Here is a 13,707-nt window from a genome sequence, read left to right as displayed (position 1 = left end):
TTTTTTTAAAGATTTATTTATTTGTACATACAGAACTGGGGTACAGCCCAGAGGCTCAGGGGCGGTGAGAGGCTTCACCAGAGACAGAGCGGGGAGCAGAACAGGCAGATTGACAAAGTACACTGCTGAGGGGAGCAGCAGGCCGGTCAGGAGAGGTCTGCCTCGCCATGTGGATCTCCTCCGGGGCAGGCAGGGAATCAAACTCATGCAGAAGTGGCTTTAGCTTCTCAGTGCAGTGCCTTAACCCGCTGCGCCACCAGGGAGGGCCATGAAGAGTGTTTTTAAAGTTTGGGTTGAAATTATTTTTCTAATGTTTAGTCTATCTAATTTTCTGAGTTTGGAAGCTTCTGCTATGACATAGGAAGTGAACTAATTTTTTTTTTTAGTGTTTTTATGCTCTCACCTAGTTTAAGAATAAAATAATATGAATCATGCATGATGAAACATAACATGTTAAATTTCTTACACAGAGAAGAAGTATGGAATCAATGTTAAAAAACAAAAACAAAAAACCTCAGGCCCAGACCTCATTGGTAATGTATTTTGTTAGCTATGTGACATTAGGTAAGTTATTTAAACTCCTGATCCTCACATATCCTCCTATGTTCAGTTGTAATATCTATAATATAGTAGTTAATATTTATGAGCATTTAATATACACCAAGAAAACTTCTAAATTCTTATACATATGTTAAACCTATGCATATAAGCCACATTAGAACAATTTCTGGAATAAACTGATCATTCAATAAATGCTAGTAATAATAATGGCTATTAGTTTTAGTAGCAGTTGTAGTAACAGTACAGATGTGGTAGACTTCTTATCTTCTTCCAACTCATTTGAGTTCCAGATTTCAAATGTAGCTCTTCACTTAAAGGTCATTTCAAAGACCTAGTTCAATTCTACTAAGAAATTAGGATGATAGTAATGAGTATCTATGAAGAATGAAGAAAATTTTGCATTATTCATGCAAAAAACTATCTTAAAATAGTTATATTGATAGCCACAAAGTAAGTTTCATCTCAAAAAGTCCAAAATAACATTATGCAAAAAAAGTAGATTATAATATCAGGTCCCTAAATTAATTATAGTCCTATGAGAATATTGAATACATAGTGTCAATTATAATATTCTTTGTAAAAATTTTACAGGTGTGGTGACTTGGGGTTCTGGCTATAGGGATAAAAAAGAAAATTTAGGGAGCTCCTTTCACAGTTCCCCTTGTTTGAAACCCAAATATCCCACACCTCTATCCGAGAACACACTGAGAAGCAATATGTCACATGTGTGTGCCTTTGTGCATGCTCACTGCACTCTTGCTGCAGTCACATGCTATGTTCTTCAATTATTCTTCTCTAGAAAGAAAATGTAAGGGAATAAAATTAATACACCAAACACCTGTCCAAAATTGAAATTATTGAAGGATATTAGTAACTACAGGTTTTACCATCTATTTTAGAGTAATGTGAACATGTTGTTGATCTTCACTATTTTACAGTACCAAATAAATATATGCTCTATGTTTAAAAATAAATCTTATAGTTGAGAATGATACAAGGTATAAATGCTGAGTCTCCACCTGTTTCTCTAAAGGATCATTGTTTATATATTGGTTTATATTATTTCAGGTATTTTTTTGAAAAATTAAATGTATTTATAAATGCAGATTTTTTTAAATTATAAATGAAAACACATGATTCTATGATGTGCTTTTATCTCTGGATAGCATAGTATCAGTCCCATTACAGATAATATGGAATAGATTTCTATTAATAAATGTTTGTGTGTTCTTCACACATTGTTAAACATAAAACAATCTAGAACATACATTAAACATGGTGCTCAAGAATGAAGGAGAGGATGTTTGAACAGAGACATGAATAATATGTCTGTAGAACATTTATTTTTAGAACATTTAGGTTGGGTCCATGTGTCTATTTCAAAAAATTAAATGGATTATGTCAGCCAAACAACACAGTCTCCTGTGAGTTTTCCTGCTATAATGATTTCTAAAAGTACAACAGATAGATCTGAAATATTAACAAGTATTTCCTTCCCATGAAGTTTACTAAGATATCCTGATACCAAAAGACTAAATATTCTCCTGAATCCTTGGCAATCCTTCAGATGATCGTATTTTTTAATGTTTTCTTATATTAGTAGTGAGAAATGGTGTTTCTAATTCCCATTGAGTTTAGACATATTATAATATATACTTTTTATCATTGTCTAACTTTTTCTCGTAGTTTTCTATTTATATGTATAGTTTTGGTCTTTTCCTAAGAAATACATATGGATTCTCTATGTATTAAATTACCCTCTTTATCATAGAGGTTTAAAGTGATTTACACAACTAAAAGTTGGTCTTTTGGACTTGCTTAGGTTGCATTTCATTTTTTTTTTTTGACTTATATAGTCAAAACTATTATTTCCCTTTATCTATTCATTACTAAGCATCTACACTGTGCCAGATTTTCTTCTACAAGCCAGAAATGTATTCTATGTGTTGACAGGACTGGAAACAGTACCAAAAAAAAAAAAATAGTATCAATGGGGCCTCCCTACTGGCCCAAGGGTTAAAGTCTCAAGCAATTGTCAGCCACTGTGACATGAGTGAGATCCCTGGCCAGGGGATTAACCCACAAGGCCTCTCCTGTGTCACCCTGCTTATCTTCGCAGTGTATTTCAATAGATCTGCCTGTTCTGCTCCCCACTCTGTCCCTATTGAATCCTCTCACTCTCCCCGGCCCCCATCTCTGGCCTGTACTCCAGTTGTCGTATGCATAAATAAATAAAATTAAATCTTTTTACAAAATAGTCTAAATGAGGTGCTCTCTATGACGTGCAGAGGAAAAATAAGCAAAAGTCAAAAATGATGAGGGATATGGAGCATCTCATTTACATAAAGCAGTGAAAGAAGGCTTCACTGCAATTCACTGCATATCTGACAATTTTAAAGTATCACGGTGTCTCCACTAAAGATAATAGACTATGAGACTGGCACATATTAAAAAAAAAAAAAGCAACAATAAATGTTGGTGAGGGTGTGAGAAAAAGGAACTCTCCTACACTGCTGATGGAAATGCAAACTGGTGCAACCACTATGGAAAGCTGTGTGGAGGTTTCTCAGGCTGCTAAAAGTGGAGCTTCCATATGATCTAGCAATTCCACATCTAAGTATCTATCCAAAGGACACAAAAACAATAATTCAAAAGGACACCTGCATCCTATGTTTATTCCTGCCCTACTTACAATAGTGAAGATGTGGAATATATATATATATAGTAATTGTAATAAAGTAACAAAGAACATAAAGTAACAACTGTAAACCAGAGACATTCTACAGGGAGCAGAGGGGAACAGAACAGGATCAGAACTGGAATGAGAATAGCACATGGGACTGTTGTGATGGAACATGGGTGAAGTGGTGGTGGGAAGTTCACAGGGAATATAATTGAGATTTAAAAATGTACAAAATGAAGAATAATGTAAAAAAATGTGTTTATAAAATAAAAAAGATAATAGAGTATAGAGGTTGAGAATTAAGACTGAAATGGGCAGACTATTTATGAGGATATTGAATTAGATCAAGTAGACATATATATGCATTTTTGATATTTTCTTAATTTTTTAAAATGATAATTTCTTATGAGTAGTATTCTTCTACAACACTATATGATTTAGAGATTTAGGTTCAGAGGTCTTCAGATGTATGTTATTTTCTGTAAAATAGAGACAAAATTCACTTTTTGTGCCTTTAAATTTAAATATTTGCTTACCATCAGGACTTTATGACTTTACTTTTTGTATTTGTACTTATTGAAATATAATTGGCATATAATATTATGTAAGTTTAAAGTGTACCACACATTTACTTGATTCATTTATATATTGCAACATGACTAAAATTTAATATCAGCTAACTCCTCTACTATGTTACAGACATTTCTTTTTTATCTTAGTAGTTGCATATTTGTACCCAATCCCTCCAGTATTACTCGATTCCTCTAAGCCCTCACCCCTCAGACCTATCATTTTACCAGAGTCATCACAGTTCTGATTTCTAACTACACTAAAAAGACTAGTTTTAGTTACTGATCTATAAGAAGGTAATGCAGATAATGGAACAGAATAGAGAGTCCAGAAATAAACCCATTTTATATAATCAAGCGTTTTATTTTATTTTCAGAATTACCATTATATTTCTTCTAAGAGTTCAGTAGATTAGACTCTAGCATTTAGGTCTCTGTAAAATTTGGGGAAATATTTTGTATATAGTATTTTTCATTCTTTTACATGTACGTATCTAGTTCCCCAGTACCATTTGTTGAAACGCAATTCTTTCCTCATTAAATGAGCTTGATCCACTTGTTAAAAATCAGCTAAATACAAATACATGGATCTATTACTAGGCTCTGAAATCTATTCCATTTATCTGTATATCTAGCCTTATGCCAGTATCACAATGTCTTGATTACTGTTGCTTGGTAGTAATTTTTTAAATGGGAATTATAATTTCTCCAACTTTGTGCTGCCTTTTTAAGATAGTTTTGCCATTTCTATGTCCCTTGAAATTCCATATGAAATTTAGGATCATACCAAGGTCTTAAAAGAAGCCAGTTTGTCATTTGCTGGGATTTCATGAAGCCTGTATATTAATTTGGGTAGTATTGCCATCTTAACCACATTAAGTGGTCTAGTTCATGTACATGGGTATATTACCATTGACTTAAGTGTTCTTTGGTTTCTTTCAATGATGCATTGCAGTTTCCAGGATATGTGTCATTTGCATTTTATTCTTTTTGATATTGGTTTAAATTGAAAAGTTTCTTAATTTCATTTTCATATTCTTCATTGTTAAGTATACAGAAAAACAATTGATTTTATATCTGTTCATCTTGTATCCTGAAAATTTGATGAACTCATTAAAAAACTAACAGATATTTAGTGGATTCTTTAGGATTATCTATAAACAGGATTATATAATCTGTGAATACAATAGTTTATTTCTTATTTTCAAACTATGCTCTTTTTAATTTTCTTCCATAAATAATTACCCTTGCTAAAACATAGAGGATAATGTTGGTAAGTGACAGAATATACACATTTCTCTTTTTACTAATCTTAACAGGAAAACATGCAGTATTTTATAATTATACATAAAGGATTTTGCATCTGTCCTTTATAAGGTAAAGGGCATAAACATGTGTTTTTTTTGTTGTTGATGATTATTTTTATTAATCTACTGTTATCATACAGTATTAAATTCATAGGTTTTCAGATGTTAAGCCAAGTTTGCATTCTGGAGATAAATTCCACTTGGTCATGGGCATAATTCTTTTAATATGTTCCTGCTTTGGTTTCCTAGCATTTTGCAAAGAATTTAGTATCTATATTCACAAAAAAAAATTCTGGTCTGAAGTATTTTGTTCTTATAAAGTATTTGTCTGATTTTGGTGTCAGGGTATTGGTCTCATAAAAGAGATGGCAAAGTACGTTCCTCATGTATTTTGTGAAACATTTATGAAGGATTGAAATTAATTTTGAAATGGCAGAATTCACTTTGAAGTGATCTGGGCCTCAGGTTTTCATTATGGCAATTTTTTTTATTACTCTATCACCTATCACTTTACTTGGAATAAACACATATTCAAATTTCCTGGTTTGGTGTCAGTTTCAGAGGCGTGGGTGTTCTTAGGAATATGGTTAATTTGTCTAGTTATCAAATATTATTATCAAATTTTAGTATCTCAATCATTTTATTCTGTAATGACATTAGTAATGTGCCTGCTTTGACTTCTGATTCTAGTAATATCAGTTTTCTTCTCATTTTCTTCAATCTAGCTAATGGTTTGACAATCTTTTAATATTAAAAGTTATTTAGTTTCACTGATTTTTTCTATTTAAAAAAATCATTTAATTTATTTCCACACTAAACTTAATTTCTTTTTTAGTTTCCTGCTTTTAGGCTTCCTTATCTCTTTTTCTGGTATTTTAAGGTGAAAGGCAAAGTTTATTGATTTGAGACTTTTATTTACTTTATTTACAGTTGCAAATTTACCTTCCATCATTATTTAGACTACATCCCATAAATTGTGACATATTATCTCCTTATTTACACTCGTCTCAAAATATTTTCTAATTTCCTTTTGATTTTTTTCTTTGAACCATTGGGTTTATAGGACAGCATTTTTTGACCCCTATGAATATGTGAGTTTCTCAAAATTTCTCAGTTAATATAGAGTTTAATTCCATTGCAGACAGAGAACATACTTTATATTAATTTTATTTTGTTTTTTAGTTTATTGGGGTTTTCTTTCATCTAGCATGTTATCTCTTCTAGAGAATACCCAGAGCACTGAAGAGAATGTATCTTCCACTGTAGTTGGGTGGATTGTTCTACAGATATCTCTTACCTGGAGGTTGTTTACATCTTAGGTTGTTTTAAGTGTTGTTTGGTCTTCTTTTTCTTTTTTTTTTTTTATTGTTCTTCACCTACTTTCATCTATTCATTTGGCAAGTGGGATATTAAACTCAGACTATTAGTGTTAAAGTATATATTTCCTCTCACTTCCATCAGTTGCAATTTCATGTACTTTTGTATTCTGTTGTTAAGCACATATGTGTAGATAAACATTATATCTTCCTGATAAATTTACCCTCAAAACATCATAAATGTCTTCTATTATATCTGCCATGTTTTTTTTAAAGTCTAGTTTGTCTGTTATTAATATACCACTCCAACTTCCTGAGGTTGTTTGCACGATATAAATTTTTCCATTGTATATGTTTTAATAATCTATTTATATTTTGATTCTAAACTGTGTCATATAGATAAAATATTGTTAAATCTTGTTTTTAATATTATGACAATATACAAATTATTATTTAAATCAATTCATATTTAACGTTACTAATAATATGACTGCACTTACATTTCCCATTTTACTTATTTCTATAATATTGTGTCCGCCTCTTTTTCTCCTTACTGTTTTTACATTAAGTGAATATTTCCTAAAGGAGTATTTTAATTTCCATAAATCTTTCATTCTATTTGATGAATTGTTGCCACATATATATTAACTCATAACAATTCTTCAGATTTACAATGAATTTCAGTGAAATTATAGAAATATGTTTTCATTCAGTGCTATTACCTCTTCCCTCTTTTTATGGTATCTTTTTCTACATATTATGTCTATAATTGTTTCAAATACAACAATGCAATTTAAAATTATTTTGCATTTATGAAAGCAGAAAGATAACTAAATGTTTATTAAGGGTTTTTGTATATTAACCTGTCAGGTTATAAATTCGAAAATAATGTATAGTTTTATAAAATACTTTTAAAACCAATTAGAAAAAAGAGAGAAGTAATATACATGTATACTATTTTTTTGTAGTTATAAAAAGACATTTACTGGAGTTCTTTTTTGTTGTTGTTGTTTTAAATATTGCCTTTAGTTACTGTCTGGAGTCACTTTAAAAAAAAGTAACTGGAGTTACTTTTTAAACAAGGAATGCTTTTAATTCATCTTCATTTTGAAGGTGGTAGAGGATTTTTGCCTGATAAAGGGTTTTAGTTGATAGCTATTTTTAAAAACATTTAAAATGTTATTTTACTGCTTTCTGAACTCCATAGCTTATGATAACAAGTTAGCTCTTAATCTTATTGGGGTTCCTTTCTAACTGATGTAACTTTTTTTCTGTTTCTGCTTTTAAGATTTTCTGTCTTTAATCTTTTTACAAATTTGTCTCTATTAATAGATATCTTTATGTATTCCACTTAGAAGTCATTATATACACTAGTGCATAATATTTTTCAATAAGGGGAAGTTTTAAGTTGTATTTCTCTTTCTGGAACTCATATTTTACACAGAGGTTAGAATACTGCTAATGCCCCATGTTTCTCTAAGATTCTGTTTCTTTTTCTTCATTTTTTTTCTGTTTTTTAGGTAGTGCAGTTTATAAGTCTGTCTTCCAGTTTTTTAATTTTTTTCTTCCATCCAATGTACTATTGAGTCCTTTGATAAAATTTTCATTTCAGTTGTATTTTCCAGCTACATTTAAAACATTAAAACATTTTCTTTGTATTTATTTTTTCTATATAATGTGACATTTTCTTTATATTTCTCTTTTACATCCTTACTAATAATTTCCTTTAGTTATCTGAAAATATTTATAACAGCTACTTTGATGTTTTTGTCTATTTGATCCAATTTCTGTGAATTCTCCTATCACTTGTTTTTATTCTGTTGTTTGGATCACACTTCTGTGTTTGTCTTTTTTTTTTTTTTTTTTGGTTGAAATTGGACATGCAGCAGCTGTTGATAATTACCTCCCCCCACCCTACCCCCCAGGAGTTGTTATGGTTCTCATTTGGTAACTGGAAAGGTCATTTTAGTGAAGTATGTTCACATTCTACTCCTCCCAATGTGGAGTCTCTGCTGCTATTGCTCTTCAGGATTGTTCTGTCTTCAGTATATCCATACACACTCATGGATGACAGTGTATATGGCAGGACTTCCTTTGTTTCTTTCTCTGTCCACATTCATGTGTTAAGTCCTACTAACTGTTGGTTTGTACTTTATTATTTTTCACATGAGCCTGGGGTATAAATTCCATCACAGCCTAATCTTATCAAACTGAGAAACCTTGACAGCATGGTTCTCAAGGTCAGAGATTTGTTCTAGATGTCTCATTTCCCACTCCTTTTCAGCAAACTAGCTGTGTTACCCATATTACCCACATACATTTAACCCATATTACCCACACACATTTCATTCCCCTATTAATAGCCTTTCACCAACATGTCCACTGTGTTTAAGAATTTTTTTTTTTTTAAAGATTTATTTATTTATTTGGCATACAGAACTGTGGTACAGGCCAGAGGCTCGGGGCAGTGAGAGGCTTCACCAGAGACAGAGTGGGGAGCAGAACAGGCAGATTGACGAAGTACACTGCTGAGAGAAGCAGCGGGCGGGTCAGGAGAGGTCTGGCTCGCCATGTGGTCTCCTCCGGGGCAGGCGGCAGGCGGGAATCGAACTCACGCGGAAGTGGCTTCAGATTCTCACTGCTGTGCTTTAACCCGCTGTGCTTTAACCCGCTGCGCCACCAGGGAGGGCCAGTGTTTAAGAATGTTTTTAACACTCTCTTGCAAGTGAAGTCAGTTCTGGAGTGGAATTTAAGAGTTCGTTGTATTATGTCTGCTTTATTACTAGCCCCTCATCAGAATCTGTGGTCCATGTCTTTGGCGTTGGTTGTAGAGACAATAGTTAAGTGTAATATCTTTGAGTGATACGAGGTAGAGTAAGGTCAACCGGGGACTACAGTATTCCCACTAGCACAATGGCCAATATAGAGCACTAATTTCATGAGTGAGGGATAGATAGAAGAATAAAGTCCCCTCATCTAAGTCATATTGCTCAGGAACTTTGCCTCAGAAATAGGTAGTTGGGAGCATGTTGAGATATTGAGATATGTTGATGCCCTGTACTTCCAGGAAAAAAAATATCATTTGACTTATTGTTGAAGAGAGAGATCTGTGTTCTTGACTATTCCAGTATAGAGTGGAGTTTCTGTATCACTGAGCTGTGAAGAGACAGTGAGGAATTATATGGGTCTTTATACAAATATTGCAAATTCTCACAGATCTTATTGCATTAGAGTTACATAATTTTCTTAATGTTTCTTCATTTGCTATATACTCTAAAGGTCATTTTGTAAATATTTATATCATTGTTTTTTTTCATTTTTACCAGTTTTGCTGGGAAGGGGCTTGCAAAGCTCCTCACATATTCATGCCAGTAGTAAAATGTTCATTTCCTTTGTTTTGGAACAACATAAATATATATATATATATATATATATATATATATATATATATATATATATATATATATATGAGTTCTAGTCTATACAAACAGAATTATATTATTATATTCTTATATCTGGTTCTTTCTTCATTCAGTGTTATGTCTCTGAGCTATATTTATGTTACTTTCATGTGACTATAAGTTCCTCTGTTTACCTGCATATTTTATGTTATGAATATTCCATTATCAGTCATTTTCTTCTTGAAAGTTATTCGGTCTTTAGCTATTATGAAAGAAAATTCCTATGACAATATTTACATATTTTTGATGACTTAAACAATCATTTGATCTTAGCATATTCTTAGGCATAGAATTTACGGGTCATAGTATAAATGTAAGTTTTGCCTTAGAACAGTTATCAGTTTTTCAAAATTACGTTTTCCATATACAAGCAATAAATGAAGGCTTTAATTTCTATCTATCCTAAAATTTCTTGGATCATTTTAAATTTAACCATCTAGTTCAATTTAACCATTTAGTTGTATCTGATAGTTAAAATGTATTTTAAATGTTAAATAACTTCGTATCTGGAAAATTAAATAACTTATTGTAGGTACAATATAGTCATGCTCATTTCAAATATAGTCTTGGTAATCTTTTTCTACATTTTTTTTTTTAAAGATTGATTTATTCATACAGAACTGGGGTACAGGCCAGAGATGCGGAGGGTGAGAGGATTCACCAGGGACAGTGGGGAGCAGAACAGGCAGATTAACAAAGTACACCACTGAGGGGAGCAGCGGGCGGGCCAGGAGAGGTCTGCCACGCCATGTGGATCCCCCCCAGGGCAGGCGGGGATCGAACCCATGCGGAAGTGGCTTTGGCTTCTTAGTGCTGTGCTTCAACCCGCTGCGCCACCAGGGAGGGCCCTCTACATATTTTTATAAATTAGCTCGGATATATGCAGTGCAAATATTTTCTATGGTCTGTCTCTTCACATTTTAAATACTTGTAATGTAGATAAGTATTTATTCTAATAAATTTCAGTTAAGTAATTTTTCCTTTTGCTTAATATTTTGGTGTATTTCAGAATTTTCCTCCATCAAGGTTATAAATGTATTTCCTAATTTTTTCTGGAAACTTAACAGTACTACATTTCACAGTTAGAGCTAGAAACTCTATTATGATTTGTGTATGGTGCAGAATAACAACATACATTTTTATCTATATGGATATGAAATTAGTTCATTTTATTAAAGAGACCATGTTTCCCCCATCAATTGGCATAGCATACACTCTACTTTAAAAAGTTCAGTTGCATTGATGTGATTATTCACTTCTGTGTTAATTGTACACTGGTTTAACTTCTGAAGTTTTAGATTTTCATGTTTGGTATTATGTGCTCCCCAGCTTTGTTCTTAGTTAATATAGCCATGGCTATATTTGGTCCTTTGTATTTCCATATGAATTTTACAACACATATTAATTCTCTCTCTTTTTCACAGACACACACACACACACACACACACACACATACACACATACCCAACAGTGATTTCAAATGACTAAATTAGGCTGTCACATATTTTCCCCATAAATAAAAAGAGACCCAAGGAATTATTATAGGGATGTCTTCACAAACTACACTTCAGAACATGCCAAAGGGAAAGAAGACCTACTTTAGTTTTGTGGAGCAATATGGAAGATTTTGGCAACATTTATTTAAAAAGTACTGAATTTAATACCTATAAATTGAATCAAAGTATATTTTAAAAGTAAACAAATCCATATCAGTTTAATTCTAGTTTAACTCTATCATATAGAATTCCATTCATTTTTTCCATCATCAACTACACATTATGAACTACAGCAAATACTTGCTCCTTAATTATTTTGTATATGTGAATGTTATTTCTCCAATAAGAATCTGAGTTCCCTAAGGGCAAAGGACTTTCAGATTTTTTTTTTTTTTCTAGCCCTCATGACTAGGGAAATTATAGCTCTTAGTGAAATGTTCAACATATTGTAATTCTCAATAAATGCTTCTTGATTGATTGTCAATTGACTGAAGACCTGTCAGCTGGCTGCTATCTTTCTAGATATTTTCCATCTAGCTGTTGTGACAGTGCTCAGTAGAGTATTAAATATGTTCACTTTTTCTTTATAGTGATGGTGGTCATCTGTGTTAGGCACCTAATATTAATATATGAGCTATGAATTAAAATTTGTTTCTAATAGCAAAATAAAAACTTGAAAAATCCTCTCTCAAAGAGAGGAGCCTGCAGTTATCAAGTGAAGGAACCTTTAACTCCACTCATACCTGTTCAGTCTTCTAATCACACACTGTAGAATGCTAACCATAAAACAGACATATTGTGATTTCTGTAAACATAAGAGGATATAGTATCGAGCTACATTGCCTCCACCAGGACTCTGAGCCGTAAACTTGTAAGTACATTAGAAGCCGACACTTTTAGCAGACTTTGCTGAATTGCTGGCAGCATCAACATCTGATCGATCTGCATGTTCACCAGCCAAGCTGACTAGTACATCTGTTCTGTGAAGAAACATACATTCTGCCTCTAGTACAATCAGTGTAATTAAAAATTAACATGCATTAATTGTTAGAGCTGATGTAAACAGCTGATGTTCCACTTAGCACTGTCTTCTGTACATATCATTAGGCAAAGCCAAATATTGTTAAGTAAACAGGCAGCGCTTACAAAAAGGAGAGAAATGGAAAACTAATTCCACCAAATAAACTGACACTGTATTATAAGTCAAATTAAAACAATTAACCAGAGCCAGATTAGACTCTAGATCTTCAGAGAAAAACGATTACACATTTAATTATTTGAATCTTATTTTGGTAAATGTATTTAGGCTCAGTTTGAAATAGACTCAATGCATGTGTGACACACTATGAATTCAGAAGAGTAGCAAAGAACTCTAGGAAAAGTATGATTCAGGGTTGATTTATGGCTGAAGCGTTCTGTGAGAATGCATCATTCACAGCCACTCGGTTAGCAGGACTCTCTGGGGAGACCCAAATCGGATGTTTAATGTTAAAAAGAGTCTATTTTCTTCTACATGCATCTGCATAACTGCCATCACTGTCAGTGGGAGTTACAGGCACATACTGAGAAGAGAATATACACCTCACATGTTAAGTCTTGCCTGACTTTTTTTTTTTTTTCATAATGTCATAGCAAGAGGGTTACTCCATCTTCATTCAAAACCAGAAAAAGAAAAAATAAAAACCTCCCACAAGCAAATCCAGGGAGGTGCACTCCAGTTCAGAGAGCAGTTTTGTCTTTACAGATTGCCTGGGGCATTCAGCTGTGAGGGCCTCAGGCACTTCCTCTCTGCTGTGGCTACTGCCATTCTCAAGTCCCATTTAAAAATAGTAAGAATCTGACTTGTGAGAATGATTTTGTAGACTATTTCTCATGAAGTTCCATTGAGTTTCAAAAAAAAAAGTCCCAGTAATGTGGTTTATGAAAGGAGATAAAAATCATGGGGCCTAGACTCCAACGCAGAGACTTATTTATCCACATATCACTATGAAATACGCTGCTCTGCAGCCAGTGTCAATCCTTTTTTCATTGTTTTTGTGATAGGGTAAAGTCCTTATAAAGAAAATAAAGATTTAAAACTCCTTAGCATATAGGGAGGGACTACACCAGTCCTGAATGCATTTGTTAGTGTAGCGCCTATGTTATTTATTCATAATTATATTGAACTTGAAGGCAAACTAAATTAGTTCATGCATTAAAGGAAGATATGAAAATGTTGAATATACTCATAATAAACAACATTAAATATGTCAAGAATCACAGGCATCAAATGAAGCCAATAAAAGTTAAATAAGTTATATAAATTTAGCATATG

This window comes from Condylura cristata, unplaced genomic scaffold (assembly GCF_000260355.1).
Source record: "Condylura cristata isolate star-nosed mole 26May11 unplaced genomic scaffold, ConCri1.0 scaffold00002, whole genome shotgun sequence".
NCBI classification, from domain to species: Eukaryota; Metazoa; Chordata; class Mammalia; order Eulipotyphla; family Talpidae; genus Condylura; species Condylura cristata.
Note: the sequence above shows the minus strand (reverse complement) of the source record.